At 34.7% G+C, this 19699-nt stretch overlaps 1 protein-coding gene across 1 annotated transcript in view; it reads right to left on the bottom strand.

The window, feature by feature from the left end:
• LOC111059764 overlaps positions 1-15033 on the bottom strand; it is a 154447-nt gene extending 139414 nt beyond the window's left edge. Inside the window, exon 1 of the mRNA XM_039430301.1 lies at positions 14703-15033. The gene's annotated coding sequence lies outside the window, so the exon portion shown is untranslated. The remainder of the gene's footprint in view (positions 1-14702) is intronic.
• Between the last annotated feature and the right edge of the window lie 4666 nt (positions 15034-19699).

Raw genomic sequence — 19699 nt, 5'->3', positions numbered from 1 at the left:
AATGAATGTCTGTTTGTGTGTTTGTTCCCTATGACTTGAAAAATACTTAACATAATGGCATGAAACTTTGAGAATATGTTGTGTGAATATTGGGGATGGTTTCTGACCAGACATTTTAATAGGGTGGCTAATAATGATTATTTATTAATCTACTTTACAGGCCTATGTTTTCGAAATTGTCGGCCTAGCGGCTACCGAAGAACGGAAAGATGATCATGATTCAAGATCATGAGATAATATAATTTAGCATCTAAAGTTACCAGCTGTAATAAACACGTCACCCTATGATAAATTGTGTAGGCTACTGGTATTACAACGGTAGTTTGGAGTTGAAGTGTGGTTGAATGGTACCAGCTGTGGATAATGGTTCCTTAGAAGACCTATACAAATAATTATCACTCCCCTATCATTGAGTAACAGGAAAATGTTGGAAAAAATTATTCACCTCATTAATTTTAGCCATTAATTTTGATTAGTTTAATCACTTACATTATGGACACTGGATACATTATGGACAATCAATACGTATGAAATTTATTAGCTACAAAATAAAAAACTTTGATTGAAGTGACCCAACTACTACAATATGAATAACATTTAAATCAAATAAAAGAAATTACTCACATCTCTCATCAACTCGTACTTCTTGTTCACAAAATATTAACACAGAAATATGAGTTATATTGAATGAACTCACGGCTAGTACTCAAGTTTGTCTTTTCTGGCCATGCTACAAATGAATATAGGTTTATGTTTGATATCTTGTTTTTGTAATCTTGTTGTCTATTAAGAAATTTTTCAATGTGATTTTCGTTTGCAATAAAATTTGAAAAAAATAATTATCAACAAACTCCTAACCAAAGAAAATCTCTGTGCTCTGTTCTAATCGGAATGTATGAGACTCATACAACAATGGAACAAACACGTGGCAAGCTAACGCTGTCAATCTATGGAAAATTAAATTCGATCAGCTGATTGATGAAATTATTTTAAGCTTTCCAATAATTATAACATATGTTAGAATATCATGTGTCAATTATCTCAGTTCCATATGGCATTCACCTTACCATGTTCATAACCTTACTAAATGATCCTTTTTCATCCTTTGAAACCCTTAGAGGCAAAATATCTCAAAATCCGTTCTTAGTGCGCGTCTAGCATGTTTGAAGAATATTTGTGCAAAGTTTCAAGTCTGTAGGACAATTAGTTTGAGCTGTAGTGTGATTTTACATCGAAATTTTCGAAAAATGCCCTCTCCTGGACCCCCCTGTGCTCCTGATCGGAATTTTTCTGCATAGATCTAATTTTTTTTCGTAGCTGAACAAAAAAGTTCCTCATGACTTTGCTGTGCAATGAGCGGTTAAAAAGTACAAAATTTTGGGGGGGCCCCAGCTCCCTCAGGGGGGCAAATTTCTGAAAATCCTTTCTTAGTGGATGTTTTCAGGCTACCATAGACAATCGTGCAAAATTTCAAGTTTTTAGGCTTAGTAGTTTGGGCTGTGGTGTGGTTTCAGTCTGTCGGGGCTTAGCCTTTTATAAGTATAGAGATTTCAAGTTTTTAGGCTCAGTAGTTTGGGCTGTGGTGTGATTTCAGTCTGTCGGGGCTTAGCCTTTTATAAGTATAGAGATGGAGAATAATAGGAGGAAAAGGACATTGTTGGATTGGAAGAGTAGGATCGTAGAATAGGCAGCAAAAGATCTTGAGAGATTTGAAATGCTCAATTCATTCCATGTACGGTTCAACACTATTAAGAAATGAATTGATCAGAATTGATGAGGCAACTTACATATAGTATTTGGGAACTTAGTGAAAAAAATCAATATCATCCTGAAATGCTCTGGATTCTTCAATGGCTATTGATATTGGAAAGAGTTGACCCTATATTTGGTGTATACACAAAATCGCTCTGAAGTTTGGATGAATCGTTAATTGTAAGAGTACCTTGTCTAGACCAATGGTTGACGTTCACCTTGATGAGCCATCAATCATATCGCTTGTTCATTACCACAAATTTTGCTGCTCTCCACGCAAGTCTCAGTTCACAGAGGATTGACAATGTCGTAACAACAGAGACCGATATCTTATGATTTTAATAAATCTGTGGCTGTGGCGAATCTGAGTCTTCTTTCAATCTAGGGATGGATTATGTGGTCCGAAAATTGTACTTCAATTAGAGAAAAGGTGTGCGTGGGAAATGGCAAAGTTCTAATCTTTGTTTGGCGAGTTAGTACATACACAGCTCCTTCCTCGAGGTTGGAAAAAGAACTACATAACAGTTGTTTGTAAGTAGGTTGTTTTCGAGAACGAAAAGGTGTTTGTTATGGGGTAGTTGGTTCTTATCTTCTCAATAATTTACAACTTTTATTCTCCCAAAGATGTTTGATGCTAGCTGGTGTACTAGATCACAAGTTTCTTCAGCAACAAAACCGAGTAAAGTTTTAGTTCAGTGGTTCTATGTGACAGGATTGATTTATTTTTCAAGTTTCTCTTCCAAACTATTTTTCACTCAGGATTATTGACGTTTGTCAATTCTTGCTTTTTCAATTTGCTCTGCTCATGTTTGGAGGATTTAGACTGGGGATTTACAAACTATCAGAATTGGAGAAGAAGGAAAGTAAATGAAGAATATTGTTCGTTGAGGCTAACAATACATGGAAACATTCTTTTAAAATGATTGAGGGATGGAATTAGTTTGCAAAAAGGTCTAGCTAGAAAAATTATTCAAGGACAATTTGGTCCAATATTTCAGCTCACATTATAATTGATCCGTATTCATCGATTAGATCAAAAGTATTATAATATGAAATAATTGTAAATTCAAAAAAAAAAATAATATATGGAGGAGTGGTAAGAGTGCCAGAAACTCTATCCTTGTCACTGGTCTCTGCGAATCAGGAATGGCAGTTCCAACGGAGAAAAAACATTCAAATATGCGTTATATGAATATTTCTTGATTATCCTAACAATTTTGGATAAATTATTTATAAATTTGTAGGTTTACCCTGGAAGAATAATAATCTAGTAATATCATTCCAGGCTTCTCATTTAACACCCAAGAATTGATTTGCCAGTAGCGTATCACTCATTCTCAAATTGCCATACAGTAAACGCTAATGAGTACTTTCATCAGCTTTGGAATAATAGAATAATACAACTGTACCACCTAACAATATTCCAGTACTTTTTTCAACTTCAATATCTTCCAAGATAAAATCACAAATTATTACAGGTTACACGTGAACAACCCTCATATATATTATACACAATATTTATTTAATCATTCATAATTACACAACGTACAGAGGAGTACTACAGGCTTATAAGCCCAAAACGGTTCCAATTCTAATTTATACAACAGTCCAAATGTAGCTAGGTTATGTGTCACTTAACATTCATTCTCATTCAATTAGATAATCTGCAAAAAGTAGAGAATGGTGGAAAAAATGCTCTCTTGACAAAATAATCACTGTTCTTCAAGTGTAACAATTATTGAGAAAAACTATTTTGTTTTCATTCAACTCTGGGGTGGAATTTGAACTTAGTTTTTGTCGTGATTTGTAAGTTTCCACGAGGCTCACATTAGTAGCTTATTCCAACAGAAATGTTAATAGCCACACACATATTTATTTAATGCAATAAGTTCTCATTTGCCCTTCAGCTCACTTTGTTCGCTAGACCTTCCATTAACAACTCATAATGAGAAAACTTTGGTGATCATGTTGTATGAATACAACTTTTATCAACCTACAAATTCATGTGGGCTCAGATATAAACAATGCAATCAGCATATACGGTGAAGGCTATTCATTTGAAGACTAAAGTTAGTGTTGTAATCTACGTACTTCGTAAATTGATACATGTTTTCAAGGGGAATACAGTTGAGCTTTACAAGGGATGTACCATACATTCTCTCTCTGTTCTGAATGATAGACATTTTTCATAATATCACATGAAAAGTTCTTTACGTTTTATACTTTTTCAGAGAATTGCTCTCGTAGGCGTACAAGAATGAAGATGTAGTGACAGTGAGACTCAGAACTGGAATTATTATACCTCATAGAGTAACATCAACGCTTTCCATCACTAATGCAGACAGTTTGAAGTTAGTATCACCATAGAAACATAGGTATTTTAGTAGGCTTTGTTTCACCTGTTACGTGCCAACAAGGCCAGCTAAGATGGTCGCAAGTCACTGATAAGAAGCTCAGAAACTTTCGTGACACTGTCGATCATTCTTCTCAACCCTTGTTCTCTTCTCTCTCCCATTCTTATCATCCACTACTCTCTTCTAATCGCTCTTTTTATTTTAGCTGTTTTTTCCGGAGGTGATAAATAACAGGCGTCTGGAACTTAAGTTCTCACTTCTTGTTCTCATCCTCTTTAGTTTGGTTGCCGCAATAAATCAAGTTCCATATCGGCTTCTGTTTGAATTAGCTCTAATAAATTTACACAGCAGCGGTCCACAAAACTTCTTGCTCAATATTATCTTTGCCATCTCTCAGAAGATAATCTTCAACTTTTTTATTCATACTTATTTTTTGAGCTCCCAACTCTCTGCATAGTTAATAATATATAATGTGTATTAGGGTACTATATTCTTGATCATGTCACCTACACTCTTTCTTAACAAATTTTCTTCCTTTCCAAATAAATTTTTTCTCCAGAATACTTTTTCATCTTCTTTTGCCTTCTCTTTCTCTTAATCTTTCTCATTTCCCTTAAATTCTCCTACTTATCCACATTACTTTCTCTCTCGACATTTCTTCGTCGCTCTTCTCGGCCATCTTTCGTTGGAACCAGCAGTTGAACGTGCCTGACTAAAAACTTCTGTTGTATCCGGGTTTGAACCCGGGACCTCTAGGCAGCTACGTAAGTACTGTATCCACTGACAACTCCATTCCGACACATTTACCCATAAGGAGTGACTCAATTGATTCACATATACTCAATTGATTCACATATAATCACAAGTTGCGGATTTCAAAAACAGTACAATGGTTTATGAGCGAGTTCTTCAGCCCGGGGACTCAGTAGTAAAACAGCCAGCGAGTGAAATGACTCAGTGTAAACTCACTCACAAACCCACAAACTAAAACGAAGCACGTGGGGGCTTCATATGGATGAAATTCCGTATTAGTATTTGAAGTCATAACCAATCAACATGACCTCGACTTTGCCTTTTTTCATCTTCTAAAAACAAATTCCATGAAAAATTGCTTCCAACCGAGCATATTTACTCTAACGCCAAAAGCTACAATCTGCATTGAGGTGAAAAAATTCACAGCAGCTGAAAATCGGATTTCAGCTCGCGTTTCGAGAGCCTTATCGGATCGCAGCGAATCTTCGACGTCCGAATTTTCGCATGAAAATCGGGAATTTCTCGTTCACATGTGCCGGACCGCACCGAACGTCAATATTGGCCCAATCAATGGAGGATTTGCGACGGAGTTCGGCGTCGACTCGGCCAATCATAATACTCGATTTATGGATTGTCAGCATCCCACCCAACTTCTGATTGGTTCAGTAGTTCCACGAAAATGTCTCGGAAAATAAAAGATTCTTGCTGACTGACGAAAAATGAGATACCCCAGAAACTAGAGTGACTATATTTACCAAAGAATCATCTGATTTGGTATCTCTATATTATATAACTTTCAAACAAAATCAGCTCATTATCAATTAAGCTCCATAATCACTTCCCGGAGGTATGGAAGCCACCCATTACTATAGGTCCATTCGTCCATTCATCTCTTATCATTATCCTTTCCATCACATGCAAACAAGGCTTAATGGCAAATTAATCTCAGCAAATCAAAACTCAAATGATGATATTGTTAACAAACCTTTTGATACCGAGACAAAAATACTTGCTTTATGAAAATTTATCTTTGTCTCTCAAATCCAAATTTACTGTCACAGATTCGCACAGAAATTCCATGCTAATACAATCAGCACACGGTAATCATTAGAGTCAAAGAGACGGCTGAAAATAATAATCAGGGCGGAAGAATGCAATAAACGTCTATAGAGGAAGCATTGTTACCCTCATCAACCTCACATACCTTTTGCTTGCAAAAACATCGCGAAAGCAATAATTTTTTATTCGGACTAATTAACATTCCGAACCTTCTGGAATTAACAGAACCGGGTTGCTTAGCAACGTTTGATATTGCCAGGTCATGTTACGCGTTATACGCAATTTACGTTATACGTAATTTTCCCGAAGCTAAAATTCGTGAGCTCCATTACTACTCTGCGGAGACGTACTTCCTCTCTCCATTCATCCTCACTCTATCGCACTTCCTCTCTCATCCTCTCTGACTCTCTCTCACGAATTCACTCATCCATCACACTCTCTCACTCTCACCCTCTTTCTTTCTTCATATAACGCTGATGTAAGCAAAACGGATCATTGGGCTTACATTTGGGTTGCTAATATTAGGTTATATGATGCCGTCCTGCTATAACACCGAACGTTCACCTGTGTTATGAGTAACTGGTACAGACCAGGTAGTCAAAATTGAATGTTCATTAAACCCTTCCCTGGTGGTTGTAGCCTGTTGTATTGGTTCTGCAATAATTCATAACTGAAATTTCCTCTCGTACATATCTACCATTTCTAATACTTTCTAATGTTGTTTTGCATACCCATCGAAAGTTACATTCATTGCTCAATTCATTTATGTGTTCGATTCTGTTATTTGAAATATTTGCAAGTATTCAGTATATGGCGATTCAGTTATCATGATATTGGACTAGGAACGTAGTTGAGTGATTGGAATATCCATCATATTCTTTCTTCATATCTATTGCAATATTTGCGATTCAGTTATTTGAGAGTTATTTGACGATTCAGCTATCAACAAGGAACGTAGTTGAAAATACCTATACAGGATTCGTAATAAAATCGATAAGATACTGTGGATGATTGTGAATGAATCATATTATCGTGAGATTGTAATCTTATTTCATATCCCAATGAATTGGTTTACTCTCAAAGGAATCGAGGACTATCAAGTCTAACAGTGCAACCCAGGAATTCTAATGTGAAGCACTATAGTGGGATTTTGTTCTTCAAAATATCAGTATTCCTTGAAGGCTTGAAGCAATGCTCACAGTCCAGAGTAAATCACACTATAGCAACCGGCAATCCAACATACTGGTCAACTGATCAAGGTTGAATAGAAAATTGTATAGATTTGAAATATCTATAGCCAATACATTCTCTATATTAATTACTAAAGTTCTATAGTTAAACTATAATATTTTCAAAAAATTGTGATAATCAAGTACTTCATCAAATAAATAGAAGACATCACAAAGATAAAGGTAAGCTCCACGAATATCTTAGATCAATCTATTCTCTATCATTCATTACAATTCACTGGGAATTAAACGATAGACCACACCAGCTCTCACATATTCCCAGCAACAATACTCCAACCGCTTGTCTGGAAACCACTTCTGTTCATTTGGGTTATGTAGCCTGCTAACTGCAGACACTACAGGAATTAACAAGCTAAAGCTGCGGAACCCCTGGGCACTTGAAATTAACAACTGGAAGCAGAAACCTTAACGCAGAACGCATGTTATTTCAGCAAGCTCTCTCAACCCTCCAACGGCTTTGTCAATAATAATTTGTTGGACTAGAAATGGTCTTCCCTTTGTTATCTCACTGCATGAACAACTTGTAAAGCTAAACAGTGAAACAGTATGTGAGATGGAAGTTTTCGAGGTGGTAAGAAAAACATGAACAATTTGTTTTAAAGGATTGATCAAGTTATATATCGTAGTTGATCAATCGATCCATAACTGTTAAGTTTTATCACAACGGTTAGTTGAGAACATGGATTAGTTTCCAAGCATTATAGTTTATATATATATATAGTAGACTGGATAAGAATGCGAATTTTCTTGTAGCATTATAGTTTGAATTGTTATTATAATAATTACACTGTTCTAAGAATATGTATTGTATTTGTTGGTCTGTATTATGATGTGACAATCGATTCTGTTGAGTCTGGAGGCTGCTGTTTAGGGGTTTATCACAAAGTGATTTATGAAATTGTCATGTGATGCATCCTAATGAAAAGTAGCATAAGAGCATAATAAATTCGTTCATGATTCGCTATCAATTTATTGTAATACATGAAAAAACATTCATTTTTCTTAGAGTCTGAGGGCCAACATTTCATTGTAAGATTTAATCAGTGTGAGAAGAATTAATGGTTGAAAGCATGATTACTTCTAAATGTCTTTATAATGACACTTAAATGGTTAAAGATATAACCCAATCACAAGCCTAAGTCTATAAAAAGATTTTAAGTATTTTGATATAAAGTAGCAAGGATTCAATGTAATAGTATATTTCGCACCTAGGGCCGAAAATGAACTTTTTCGAGGCCGTAGGCCTCGGACTAGAGAAGATTGAGAGCCGGAAACACATTTTTTGCCCGTGGTGCGAACGCTATTTTTCGCTACACAGAAAAATAAAACAATATACATATGAGAAAAATTGTTTATTAGGCACTTCCGAAAGCAAAACTGGAAGGTCATAGCTCTAGCAAATCCGAGGTTATCTGAATATCAGGAAATTGTCCAAGTATTTTTATTTTTTATTCTGATTTGTCTAAATAACCTACAAAATTATGTTTCAATGTGGGAGGTTGAGTTTATACTTTTTATTCTTTCAAATGACAATAAGATGATATTATTATAAATGTTTTAATTCTTGATTAATGAACACAAACAATGAAAAGTTTTTTGATCAGCTGTTTTAGTACACTTGAAATTTGGCCAATCTGAATGTCAACGTCAACAATGCTTGTTATCGTCGACTGCGGAAGTTTAGGTTAGAATTAGAAGTTCTATCCTACTCTGAAAATTGAATTTGAATTGTTTATAATAATTATCTCATTTATATTTCATTCATCCAAATAAAATGATAGTATCTTATTGCAAAATACTTTATTCAATTTCTAGAAGCATAAACTGATTCCGTTTCATAAACCATTTTGTAAACACGTTCACATCAAATCAGAATCAGCTGACTTCAAGGTTATTTTACAGCCCTAGGGCCGTAAAGCTTTTACCGGCCTGGTCAGAAAACAATCATTTTCGGCCTCCATATGACGCACGAAAACCAGCTCATTACATCCAAGTGGGGCGAAAACATTTTTGCAACTCAAATTAACATCATGAAAGGCCACAATTAGATCCCTGATAATTGAAGAATACCTAGTATTTAGGCCTAATATGCTATGAAATGTCTATGAGATGTGAATAATGATGTTAAATTAATAATGTCAATCAATTTATCAAATTATTGATTTGAAATTATTCTTGCAAAAGAAATATTTAGCTGTTCCTATAATTTCCATCAACTCTGTATGATTCAAAGTTGCGGATTTCAGAGATAACAATACAACAGCTCTTCAGCGAGTTTTCCAACCCAGGGGTCACTATAGTTTACTATATAAAGAGCAACACTTATAAATTTCATTGAACTTAATGAACGTAGGTAGATACAAGTTTGGTTTCAAATAGCAAGATATGTTTAGTATTCAAAAGTTCAGAATATTTCAATATTTTCCGACCCAGCTAGATCCAAATTCCCAACTACTGGTCAATAGTTCTCATAACAATTTATATTTGAATAAACCCATTCCCTACTTCTGATTTTAGTGGGGTTGAGCGAAGTAAATTATTCAATACCAACAGAAGATAATCTCTCTTCACTCCACAAAAATCAAAGTTGTTGAAAACAAGGAGAGAAACTTTGTCCAAGATGGACGGACTCGGGCTCATTAATATGAATGAGAGATTGTAGCTGAATCCCCCGCAGCTAAACAAACTTACAGTTCATTCTCAGTTTTAGCAAACTTTTATCCGGCAGGTTAGATTACTTGAATTTAATTAAAGTAAGGTTTGCTATTCTTTTCAGATCAGAGATTCATTTCATTCAAAATCATTCATTGTCTGGTTGGTTGAGAATTAAAAGAGAGTTTACAAGTGGAGGCATGAATTCATATACGAATGGGATGATCAAGGCGAATCGATGAGAGAGCTATTCTTCTTCTTCTCCTCCTTCTTCTTCTTCTTCTTCTTCTTCTTCTTCTTCTTCATCATCATCATCATCTTCTTCTTCATCATCATCATCATCATCATCATCATCATCATCTTCTTCTTCTTCTTCTTCTTCTTCTTCTTCTTCTTCTTCTTCTTCTTCTTCTTCTTCTTCTTCTTCTCTTCTTCTTCTTCTTCTTCTCTTCTTCTTCTTCTTCTTCTGACTGCTCCGAACAGGGATGTCGAATCAATGTTGAAACACTTCCTCTGGATCTTCAACCAGGACGTATTTCTTTTTTTAGGCCTATTTGAGAGATTTGAAGAGAGCTTTGGTAAAATTAGTTTTTAATATTTTCCATCTATTTCAAAATGTGCTAAATTGATCGCTCTGATCAATTCAGCACATTTTGAAATAGATGAAAAAATATGAGACCATCTTTACAAGAATCACCATTTCCAACTCAAGTCACTTTATAAGATCACTTCAATCACTATAATTATTATTATAATCAAAAATATTATTTTTCAAGCTGGTACGGTCTTTCTACTTTATGAAGACGACGCCTGTGCTACGTTCACATAGCTGATTACATAATTTATTCTGTATGTATTGATTACATCGATTTTTTCCAATAAAGTCCACTTTGAGTCAACAGGCTGTTTGTTAGCTTCAGAGAAGGGCATTTGATTGGTAAATTACACAAAGAAATGTAGAGGATTGACGATGTAGAGAAGTAGTAGGGTTGAAAAAAAATCAGGATGGATTTTTCATTAAGTAACAAATAGAGGAGGGAGAAAGAAAAAATATGAAGGAGAAGAAGAAACGAAGAGAAGAAGACTGATAATGTGAAAGATGAATGGAGAGAAAAATATAGAAGGGATGAAAATAACGAGATGATTCTTGTGAAGAGAGAGAAAGACGCGATAAGACGAACAAAATCATAGGATAGGATAAATCAAAAGGATAGGAGAATGATAGCTGGAAGTAAAATAAAAACGGGAATGAGAAGGGTAGGAAATGGGGAAAAACTTAAGAATATGATGAGAAAATGTATGTGAGAAGAACAATGAGAAGAAGGAGAACGAGGAAAGAGACGTTAAGGTTGAATAAGGGAAATAAGGATGGGGGATGATAATCGTTAAGTGACGTGAATGAAATAAAATGATGTATGGAAGTGGATAAAGAAGTATAGAAGGAATAAAACCTGTGAGAATTTGGATAAGGAAAAAATACGATAGAAGATGAAAAAAGTAAGGAGGGTGGAAGAGGCAGATTAAGGAATAAGTGCATGGATGGAAGGAGAGAAACATGGGTTCAAGAGATGATTCACAATGTATATAGAAGATAAAAATACAAACATAACAAAATACAAAAAAATGACAGAGTCAACAATGATCATGATAATGAACAAGAAAAGAAAAGTATAATAAGAAAAAGAAATAGATGTGATCAGAAAAAAGAGGGAACGGATGTAGGGGAGATTGAAAATTATAAGGATGAAGATAAGAAAAAATGAGGAATCAATTAATATAAAGGAAAAACAGTTTCGATAGATAACGAAAAAGAAGACGAATAGGGCTGACTGTGGACTCGTGAATGGTAACAACAGAGAAAACAAGAAGGAAGTAGGGTTTTTTTTAAAAAGGAAAATATCGGGAACGAAAATGAGGAGGAAGAAAGAAAAGCAAAAGTAGAGGCAAATCTAACAAGAGCTTGTTAGTGCGTGAACCGAGGCGTGAGTAAAAGCCTTTGATGTTGAACAGCAGCAACGAATACGTAAAATTTGCAAAAAGTGAATGCTCATAGCTGGAAGCGAGTCGATTACCATTGCAACACCTAACAGATGTGATAACTTTCCCCCAAAAAGCCAACAAGCTCCAAAGTGAATTGGAAGCATATTTTTTCATGACCATCAACAGAAATGATACCATCATAAGATAATCATCAGATATCATCAACAGATAATATTTATGGATACAATCATGTATAGCCTGGTTGCCTTCATTAGCCATAGCTCACTCTTCTTCAAGTGTATCAATCATATTAATTGATGAAAAATTCAGTTTCTCTGATGCAAATGATCATCGATCATCATTGTTGTATTATGCTGTAACAATAACTTGGTTTAGAAATAAATACTACCACAGATATTAACTATGCCTCTGATATTGAACTCTTGCAAGTCATAGTTTGGTAAACAATTGAATACAATTTCATACTAATTTTTTTGAGACTCATTTCAACTATTTAATACAGATTTAACGAGCGACTGACACCTATTTCATTGATTGAATGGAACACGTTCGTCCATTTAATTCAACCACAGTTTAAGTGATGTCATCTATCAGAATCAGTGTCATGAGAATGAGGGAGGAAAGAATTATAACATCACTTGTCCACGGTTAAATTTAACAGACGTTTGTAGCCGGGTAACTGTGTTTTGTCACTATATTGAAGTGTAGATCAGTTTATTCGAATGATTAGACAATACTCAAATCAAAATTAGTCGATGCATTGGAAAACTTACTTTTCTTCTAAATCTTGTATCGCGTATCACGTTATTCTTTATATTTAAATAACGATTAGCCTCCTGCTTGGCATCAGTCGGTAAAGCATGAGATATTGATATAATCATATATTTAGGTCGTGGTTTTTTAATAGGATTCAGTCTCAAAAATCTTGATAGGCCTAGGTATGGGCTTCTCCTATAACTCTTGTAATTCAATAAAAATAAATATATATATAAATATGATACTTATACTATAGTGTTGAGGAATAAAAATAAATTGCACACCGTAAACATTTCATACATATATTAAACAAATAATGCAAAAAATAGATCGAGGCAAAAAATATATAAAGAGCGATAAAAAAAATATAATATAAAAATAGAACAATAATTGAAATCAGTAAAATATCACAGGCTAAATTTATATTCTAGATTTATGGCACGAATCATTACCATGTGCCTTTATCTTAAAATCATATGCATTCTTTTGCATGTAGCTGCGATATACGCTTGTTAATACTTGTTGACTTGGGACAATTCAATTAAAAATATGTGCTTTAAGATCAGCTTGATAAATTAGCCGCTAATAATCCAAATATATATATATATTAAAATCTCTAGTACTTAGTAGATTTCTTTGCATCGAATATATTTTATCTCAGGGTGCAAGATTCGGCACCTGACGGAATAGGTAGAGCCATTCATCTAGTGAATTAGAGCTATAACAAACTATCGCAAATTATAGGGCAAAATTTAAATATCATATGCATATGTTTAATAGCCTAGATTTTGTACTTCTTTGATTCAATAGAATTTTCTGAAATGTATTGATCTATCTTTTTCTTTCAATAAAATACCTTTAATACTAATTTTACTTGCGCAAGTATTACTCTTATTAATTTCTTAATTTATAATAAAAACCCTTTCGACGAGCTAGCTTTGATTATTAGATTAATTCGAAGCACTAGGGCGCCCATCACTAATTCAATATTTATCACTCATGTGTCGAAAATCTTCTTATAAGCCGCCGATGTCGATCCAACTCCATGTGGTCCGGGAATATGTTAGCCGGAATCGTCTCTTCCAAGGGGTTATAAATTTATTTGAAATTGAAAATGACTTCTGCTTTACAATAGCATCACGAAGTCTTTTAAGAAATTTAATAATGTGATTTAACTTTAACTTGGTTTAGAAATAAATACTACCACAGATATTAACTATGCCTCTGATATTGAACTCTTGCAAGTCATAGTTTGGTAAACAATTGAATACAATTTCATACTAATTTTTTTGAGACTCATTTCAACTATTTAATACAGATTTAACGAGCGACTGACACCTATTTCATTGATTGAATGGAACACGTTCGTCCATTTAATTCAACCACAGTTTAAGTGATGTCATCTATCAGAATCAGTGTCATGAGAATGAGGGAGGAAAGAATTATAACATCACTTGTCCACGGTTAAATTTAACAGACGTTTGTAGCCGGGTAACTGTGTTTTGTCACTATATTGAAGTGTAGATCAGTTTATTCGAATGATTAGACAATACTCAAATCAAAATCAGTCGATGCATTGGAAAACTTTCTTTTCTTCTAAATCTTGTATCGCGGTAATCGACTAATCGCAATGATCTGAGAATGGAAATGGAAAAATTCCCACAAACCACTTTAAGTGGTAATACCACTCACCATTCAAAGAGGTAATTTAATCCTGTAACTAGGTTACTGGAGATTACTCTAGGTTACACTATTACAGACCTATACTGCAAACTAACTGATAGAAAACTATTGAATATAAAAACTTCATACAACAGTACAGAATAACAAGTTATTGAAGTGGGCTTCTATTCAACCATTCACTATTATATCTGCTACCATTCAATTATTCAAAAAGGACTAACATAAAAAAACCAAACTGTAACACAGATAAGATGGTTGAAGCTTGAAAGTCTTCGTAGATGATAGCTTGCTATTACAGAGAAATAAAAATTGAAATTATATCATTTACCAAGTATTTGTACATTTATACATAAGGAATTTTACTTATTTTAATACCACTTGAATTTGATTTGTTAACCACTTGAACGATATTTCTATTGAAGAACTTTTTTAGAATACTCACTTCTATCACTGCGGCTAAGAAAGTTTTGAACACGTCTGACTTGATTTTATCAATATTCTCCAGCCCAGAAAACTGTTTGAAACTTAAAAGTCGGAGAAAAACTGTCACAATTTTCATTCACATTTTATTACCAGTGAGAACTTTACACCAATCTTTTCCAACCCTTCAATAGGATTGTGAAACTTTCAAAATGAAAAAATGGGTCCGTCACAAAACGTGACCGCAACCGATGGTCACGTGACGAACAGAACAGAACTCGAAGAGAGCGTTCAACTCGTGAATTTACAACCTGATGCTATCACGACGCCGACTGACTACAACTCACCAACTCAACCCGAACTAGAAGAGAGTCTGCGTTGTAACTCTTTCCCACCCTTCCCCTCCCTCAACTCACAGGGATGGGATGAAAATCCCCCTCTCTGAATAGGGGTGTGGGTGGAAAACTCCCTCATTCACCCCCACAGCAAACATACATTTCGTTCCTTCTTCCATTTCAACTCCTCCCCAAAAGTATACTCCCAGAAGCTCAATTACTACACTCACTACCACCGCTGCAACAGATCCGTCTGAAACCTGTAGGAAATCCCATGTCAATAGCCCAGCCAGCCAAAATACCGCGCACTCTCTCGTTCTTATCCAGTGAGATTCACTACAAATTGTCAGCATTATTTGAATTGGCAGAATCGTAGTTGTTTATGGAGTATGCTGACAGTGAATCTCACAACACAAGGAAAACTTTCCCGGTCACAGTCATCATCATCTGTTTCTGTCTTTCCACGACGTATCCTGATAATTATTTGAGGATTTCGTCTATAATTGAGATAAATTTGACTTCTCTTCTTGTAGTGGGGCAGAGTTTTGGGAGTAGCCGTTGGGAGATCCAGGGGAGGGTTTATTCCATTGCGACTGTTAGCTATCGGGTAGAAGGGTCACGAGAGTTTTGAGTTGGTTTGTGGGACGTTGATTTAGGAATGAATGAAGGTGGAATAGCTGACTTCACTGGACTTTTATGAGGAAAATTATTGATCGTTTGTAAATAAACAACGTGTAATTTTCTTTCACTGGTTACTCAAACAATAAACTTTCAAGTAGCCCTATAGAGACTATGAATCAAGGAGGTGGAAATAAATAGGCCTACAGTAAAGTGTGGATAATAGGAATATAAGTGAATAGATTGAAGGTTCACATTCACATTTCTATTCGTCGTCGTCGTCGTCTTCTTAGAAGGGTAGGCATTAATACCTGTTCCTCCTTCAAACATTCTCCCACCTTTTTCTTGGTCTGCCAATAATTCTCCTCCCTTCTGGCTTGTAAGCAATGACAGTTTTCGGGATTCTTCCGTTTCCCATTCTCTCAACATGTTCTCTCCACTGTTGTCGATTCTCGTCAACTCGTTGAGGTATAGAGATCACATTGAGCTCTCTACGGATATCAATATTATAAAGCCTGTCCTCTCTGGTGCATCCCTTCACTGACCTTAAGAATCTCATTTCGGCCGCCTGTTACTTGCTCCACTCCCTTCTCTTTGGTACCCAGGTTTCAGAGCCATACAAAAGTTAGGGACGGCCATTACTTTATAAAATTTGAGTTTCGTCTCTTTCGGGCTTTATTTCTGTTAATAGTTCCGCATATATACTGGAATCTGTTAATTTTTGCATTCAAGTCGTGGTCTTCCTCGTATGTAATATCACATCCCAAATATTTGAAATGTGATACCTGTTCCAGTATTCTGTTGTTGAGAACACATTTCTATTCAAATATCATAGCTCACCAAATAGACAAGGTGTTAGTTAATAGATACAGAAGAGGGAAGACGATAAGGGTGAATACATATAGGGCAAGGGTGAATTCAAAAAGGACTTCATCAAAATCAAATGAGGAAAATAATTTATTGTTCACAGAAAAGTCTTTTGACCTCCCTGAAAAAAGTTGAAAGGGTCAGCGGGGTTAGCTGACCATCCTAAAATAAGGGATTAGGGCTAGAGAGGGTACCTATTCCGAGTAAACCCACGTATCCTGTATGATAATCCAGTACCCTATCCAGTACCTTCTAACCTGATTCAGTATAGAATGTTACTTTAAACTCAATATCACAATAGTACTGGAACATAGCTCCTTCAAGAGGCCGTTTATGCAATCAGCATTACATTATTGTCAACGGTATGGAAACAGTGAATTGGCATTCAAATTGTGACTATTTAATCAAGCTTTAAATTATCAAACTTATAATTATCAAACAGTCAAATTGTCATTGAAGTGGTAGTGGACCGAAAGAAGTACCGTTTACTCCATTATTCTCATTCAATGCAATACATATTAATAACAATATTCCTTCCATTACTATTCTCGCACTATGCCAATACCTACTATTAATATTATTGACTCTGCCCTTTGTAACGTTATTTTTTCTATAACGTGTGCCCTGCTTGGCCGCAGTCGGTAGAGCAAAGATTTTGAATATATATAATATTTTTTGTGATTCCTGAAAGAGCAATAGTACCAATTTCTTACCAGCTTTCCTAGGAGCTCAAACAGTTCTCTGCTTTCGCTGGCTGCAAACGTCGGCCGCTTTAACAGTTCACAGTTTTTGTGACTGATTTGGTGTACTCCACAAATATAGATGCAGTAGAGATAGACAGATATAAGGGCTCTGATTATCGTACTAGACAATGCAGTACCGCCACTAACGCCACCCGCCACCATTCGCCAAAGTGGTCAGCAATGAAAAATGATACCGAGCGGAATCAAAGGCGATACTCTATCGGAATACCTTATAAATTCTATTAATTTACATTGCTGCACCTTTGAGTTTCTTCAAATCAGATGTGTTGGTACTGGATAATTTACATAAATCTCGGGAACGTATTATTTCCAAAGATTTAACAATCACTGTTGTATATCGCTGATTTATCCTACTTATTCGGTGAAGAATACAGTTGGTTGATAATTTTAATAATAGGTCAATAATAATAATAAAAAAGAGTATAACAAGATTGGTCATGCATGGAGATAGGATAATAAATGAAAAGCACACCATTCAATGAACATAAACATGTAATTACATGAAAAAAATCAACAAGCAATAAATAAAAAATATAGAGCAACAAATATGAAAATAATATGAGAATAAATATATATCAAAAAATATCACAGGTAGCTCACAGCTTTGTTTTTTAGCACGAAATATTACCATGTGCTTCTTCAATCAGCAAACATATACTTTTAAATTATACAGCTCAGTTATCGACTTGCTGTTGCTTGTCGAATAAAACTTTATGAATCTTCTTTCCAAATTGATATAAATAATTAAATATACATTACAAATCTCAGAATATATATATGTATATCTCTCAGGGCTTGGGTTCGGCCTCTGGTGGAAATTAGATAAATCAATTTATCTTATGAACATGAGCTTTGCGAAAATCTAACAAGTTACTGACAAAATATATATGAATGAGCATAAAATTATAATAAATCAAATATTAATAAATATTCCCTTTGTGCATATCTAATAGTGAGTCTCATAAATGTTTCTTAAAAATTATTCCCTTTACCTTTAATACTTGCGCAAGTTTTTGATATCACTTTTAATATTCAAACAACCTTTAGACGAGCTAGCTTTTCTAGATTATGATAATTCGAAGCACTGAGGGCCCTCTCAATAATTTTTCAATGAATAACTCACATGTCGAAAATCACAATTTTGATGGCGCTCCGGATTAGTTTTGATGTCCTAGGCCCTTCCTGGTGGGCTGCTGTCGTTTCCTTCTAGGGGATTTTTGATTAATGACTCCTGTTATAATGCAACTTCACTGAGTCTAATACAATTAATTTATCAATTTTAACTTTAGATACTAAAATGTGCAAATATTAGAAAGGGATCTTGTGCTCTATAAATTAGTGGCTGTTCCCGGTGACCTCTAGCAAGCAAAAGTGGGCTTAGATCTACCCCTATTCTTTTCACGACCATACTTCCATATTTTTGAATTTGCATATAATTTAAATATCCACTCTGATTGGTGCTATCCCTAGCCTCACTACTACACAATAATATGATTCAATGTAGTCCATGTTAATCTGCTAGGTTACCGCATAAAGAGCAAATATTATTGTTTTAATTATTCATTTTGTATCTGTTACATAAATCTAGGTACTGTATAGTTTACAAATTCTTATCATTTATATAATGAATAATGTATATTTTGAATTAAATTGCTTTTACCGCCGGTCAGTTACTGTATTTTGATTGGTGTATTCTAACTTACAAATGTATTCATGCGCTGAGTAAGGTATATTCCATTTCCTTAATATTTTTATTTATTTTATACATTTTGTCCATGCTCGTATGACATAATAAATATTTTTGTATTTTCTAAAACGCTTTTTTTTCCACATTGACATGCCATGCTTGTTACTAACCCTCTGATCCTAGTTAAAGCGAATGCTATTTGTATGCAACTAAATTTGCCACAGGTGTCTGGCTAATTCTCAATTTATACAACTTGACCAATTATTTAGGTTGCCGACTAGTAAGTACCAAAGAACCTAACCTCAAAAATTATTATTCTATATTTTTAAATAAATAGCAATAATATTTTCCTTTTCATTTGGCTGTTCAAAACTGTAGCCTGGATAACCGTTATTATCTAATCTTGAGTTTGTTGACATCGTATCTAGCGATAGCAATACAGCTGTTTGCTTGAGACCTATAAATTCTTTCCATTCAATGATTTTTATAACTATTCAAAATATCTTCTTACACCTTGTTCAACAGATGTCAAGCATGTAGCCTACTCTGTTTCTAGTCATGAATCGAATAATACAGTGGATCTATTACACCCAAAATAATATTAGGCTTATTCATTTTATATAATTTTCGATGGTACGCCAGAAAATGGGACTGGATAATTTATCTCAGATTGTTCACCCTTGAAGATAATCAGTCTCAATGATTATGCTATCTTAAAATCTTTCTTTAAAAAATCACATATGATTAC

Source organism: Nilaparvata lugens, chromosome 6, assembly GCF_014356525.2.
Source record: "Nilaparvata lugens isolate BPH chromosome 6, ASM1435652v1, whole genome shotgun sequence".
NCBI classification, from domain to species: domain Eukaryota; kingdom Metazoa; phylum Arthropoda; class Insecta; order Hemiptera; family Delphacidae; genus Nilaparvata; species Nilaparvata lugens.
This window is presented reverse-complemented; position numbering and strand designations above follow the sequence as displayed.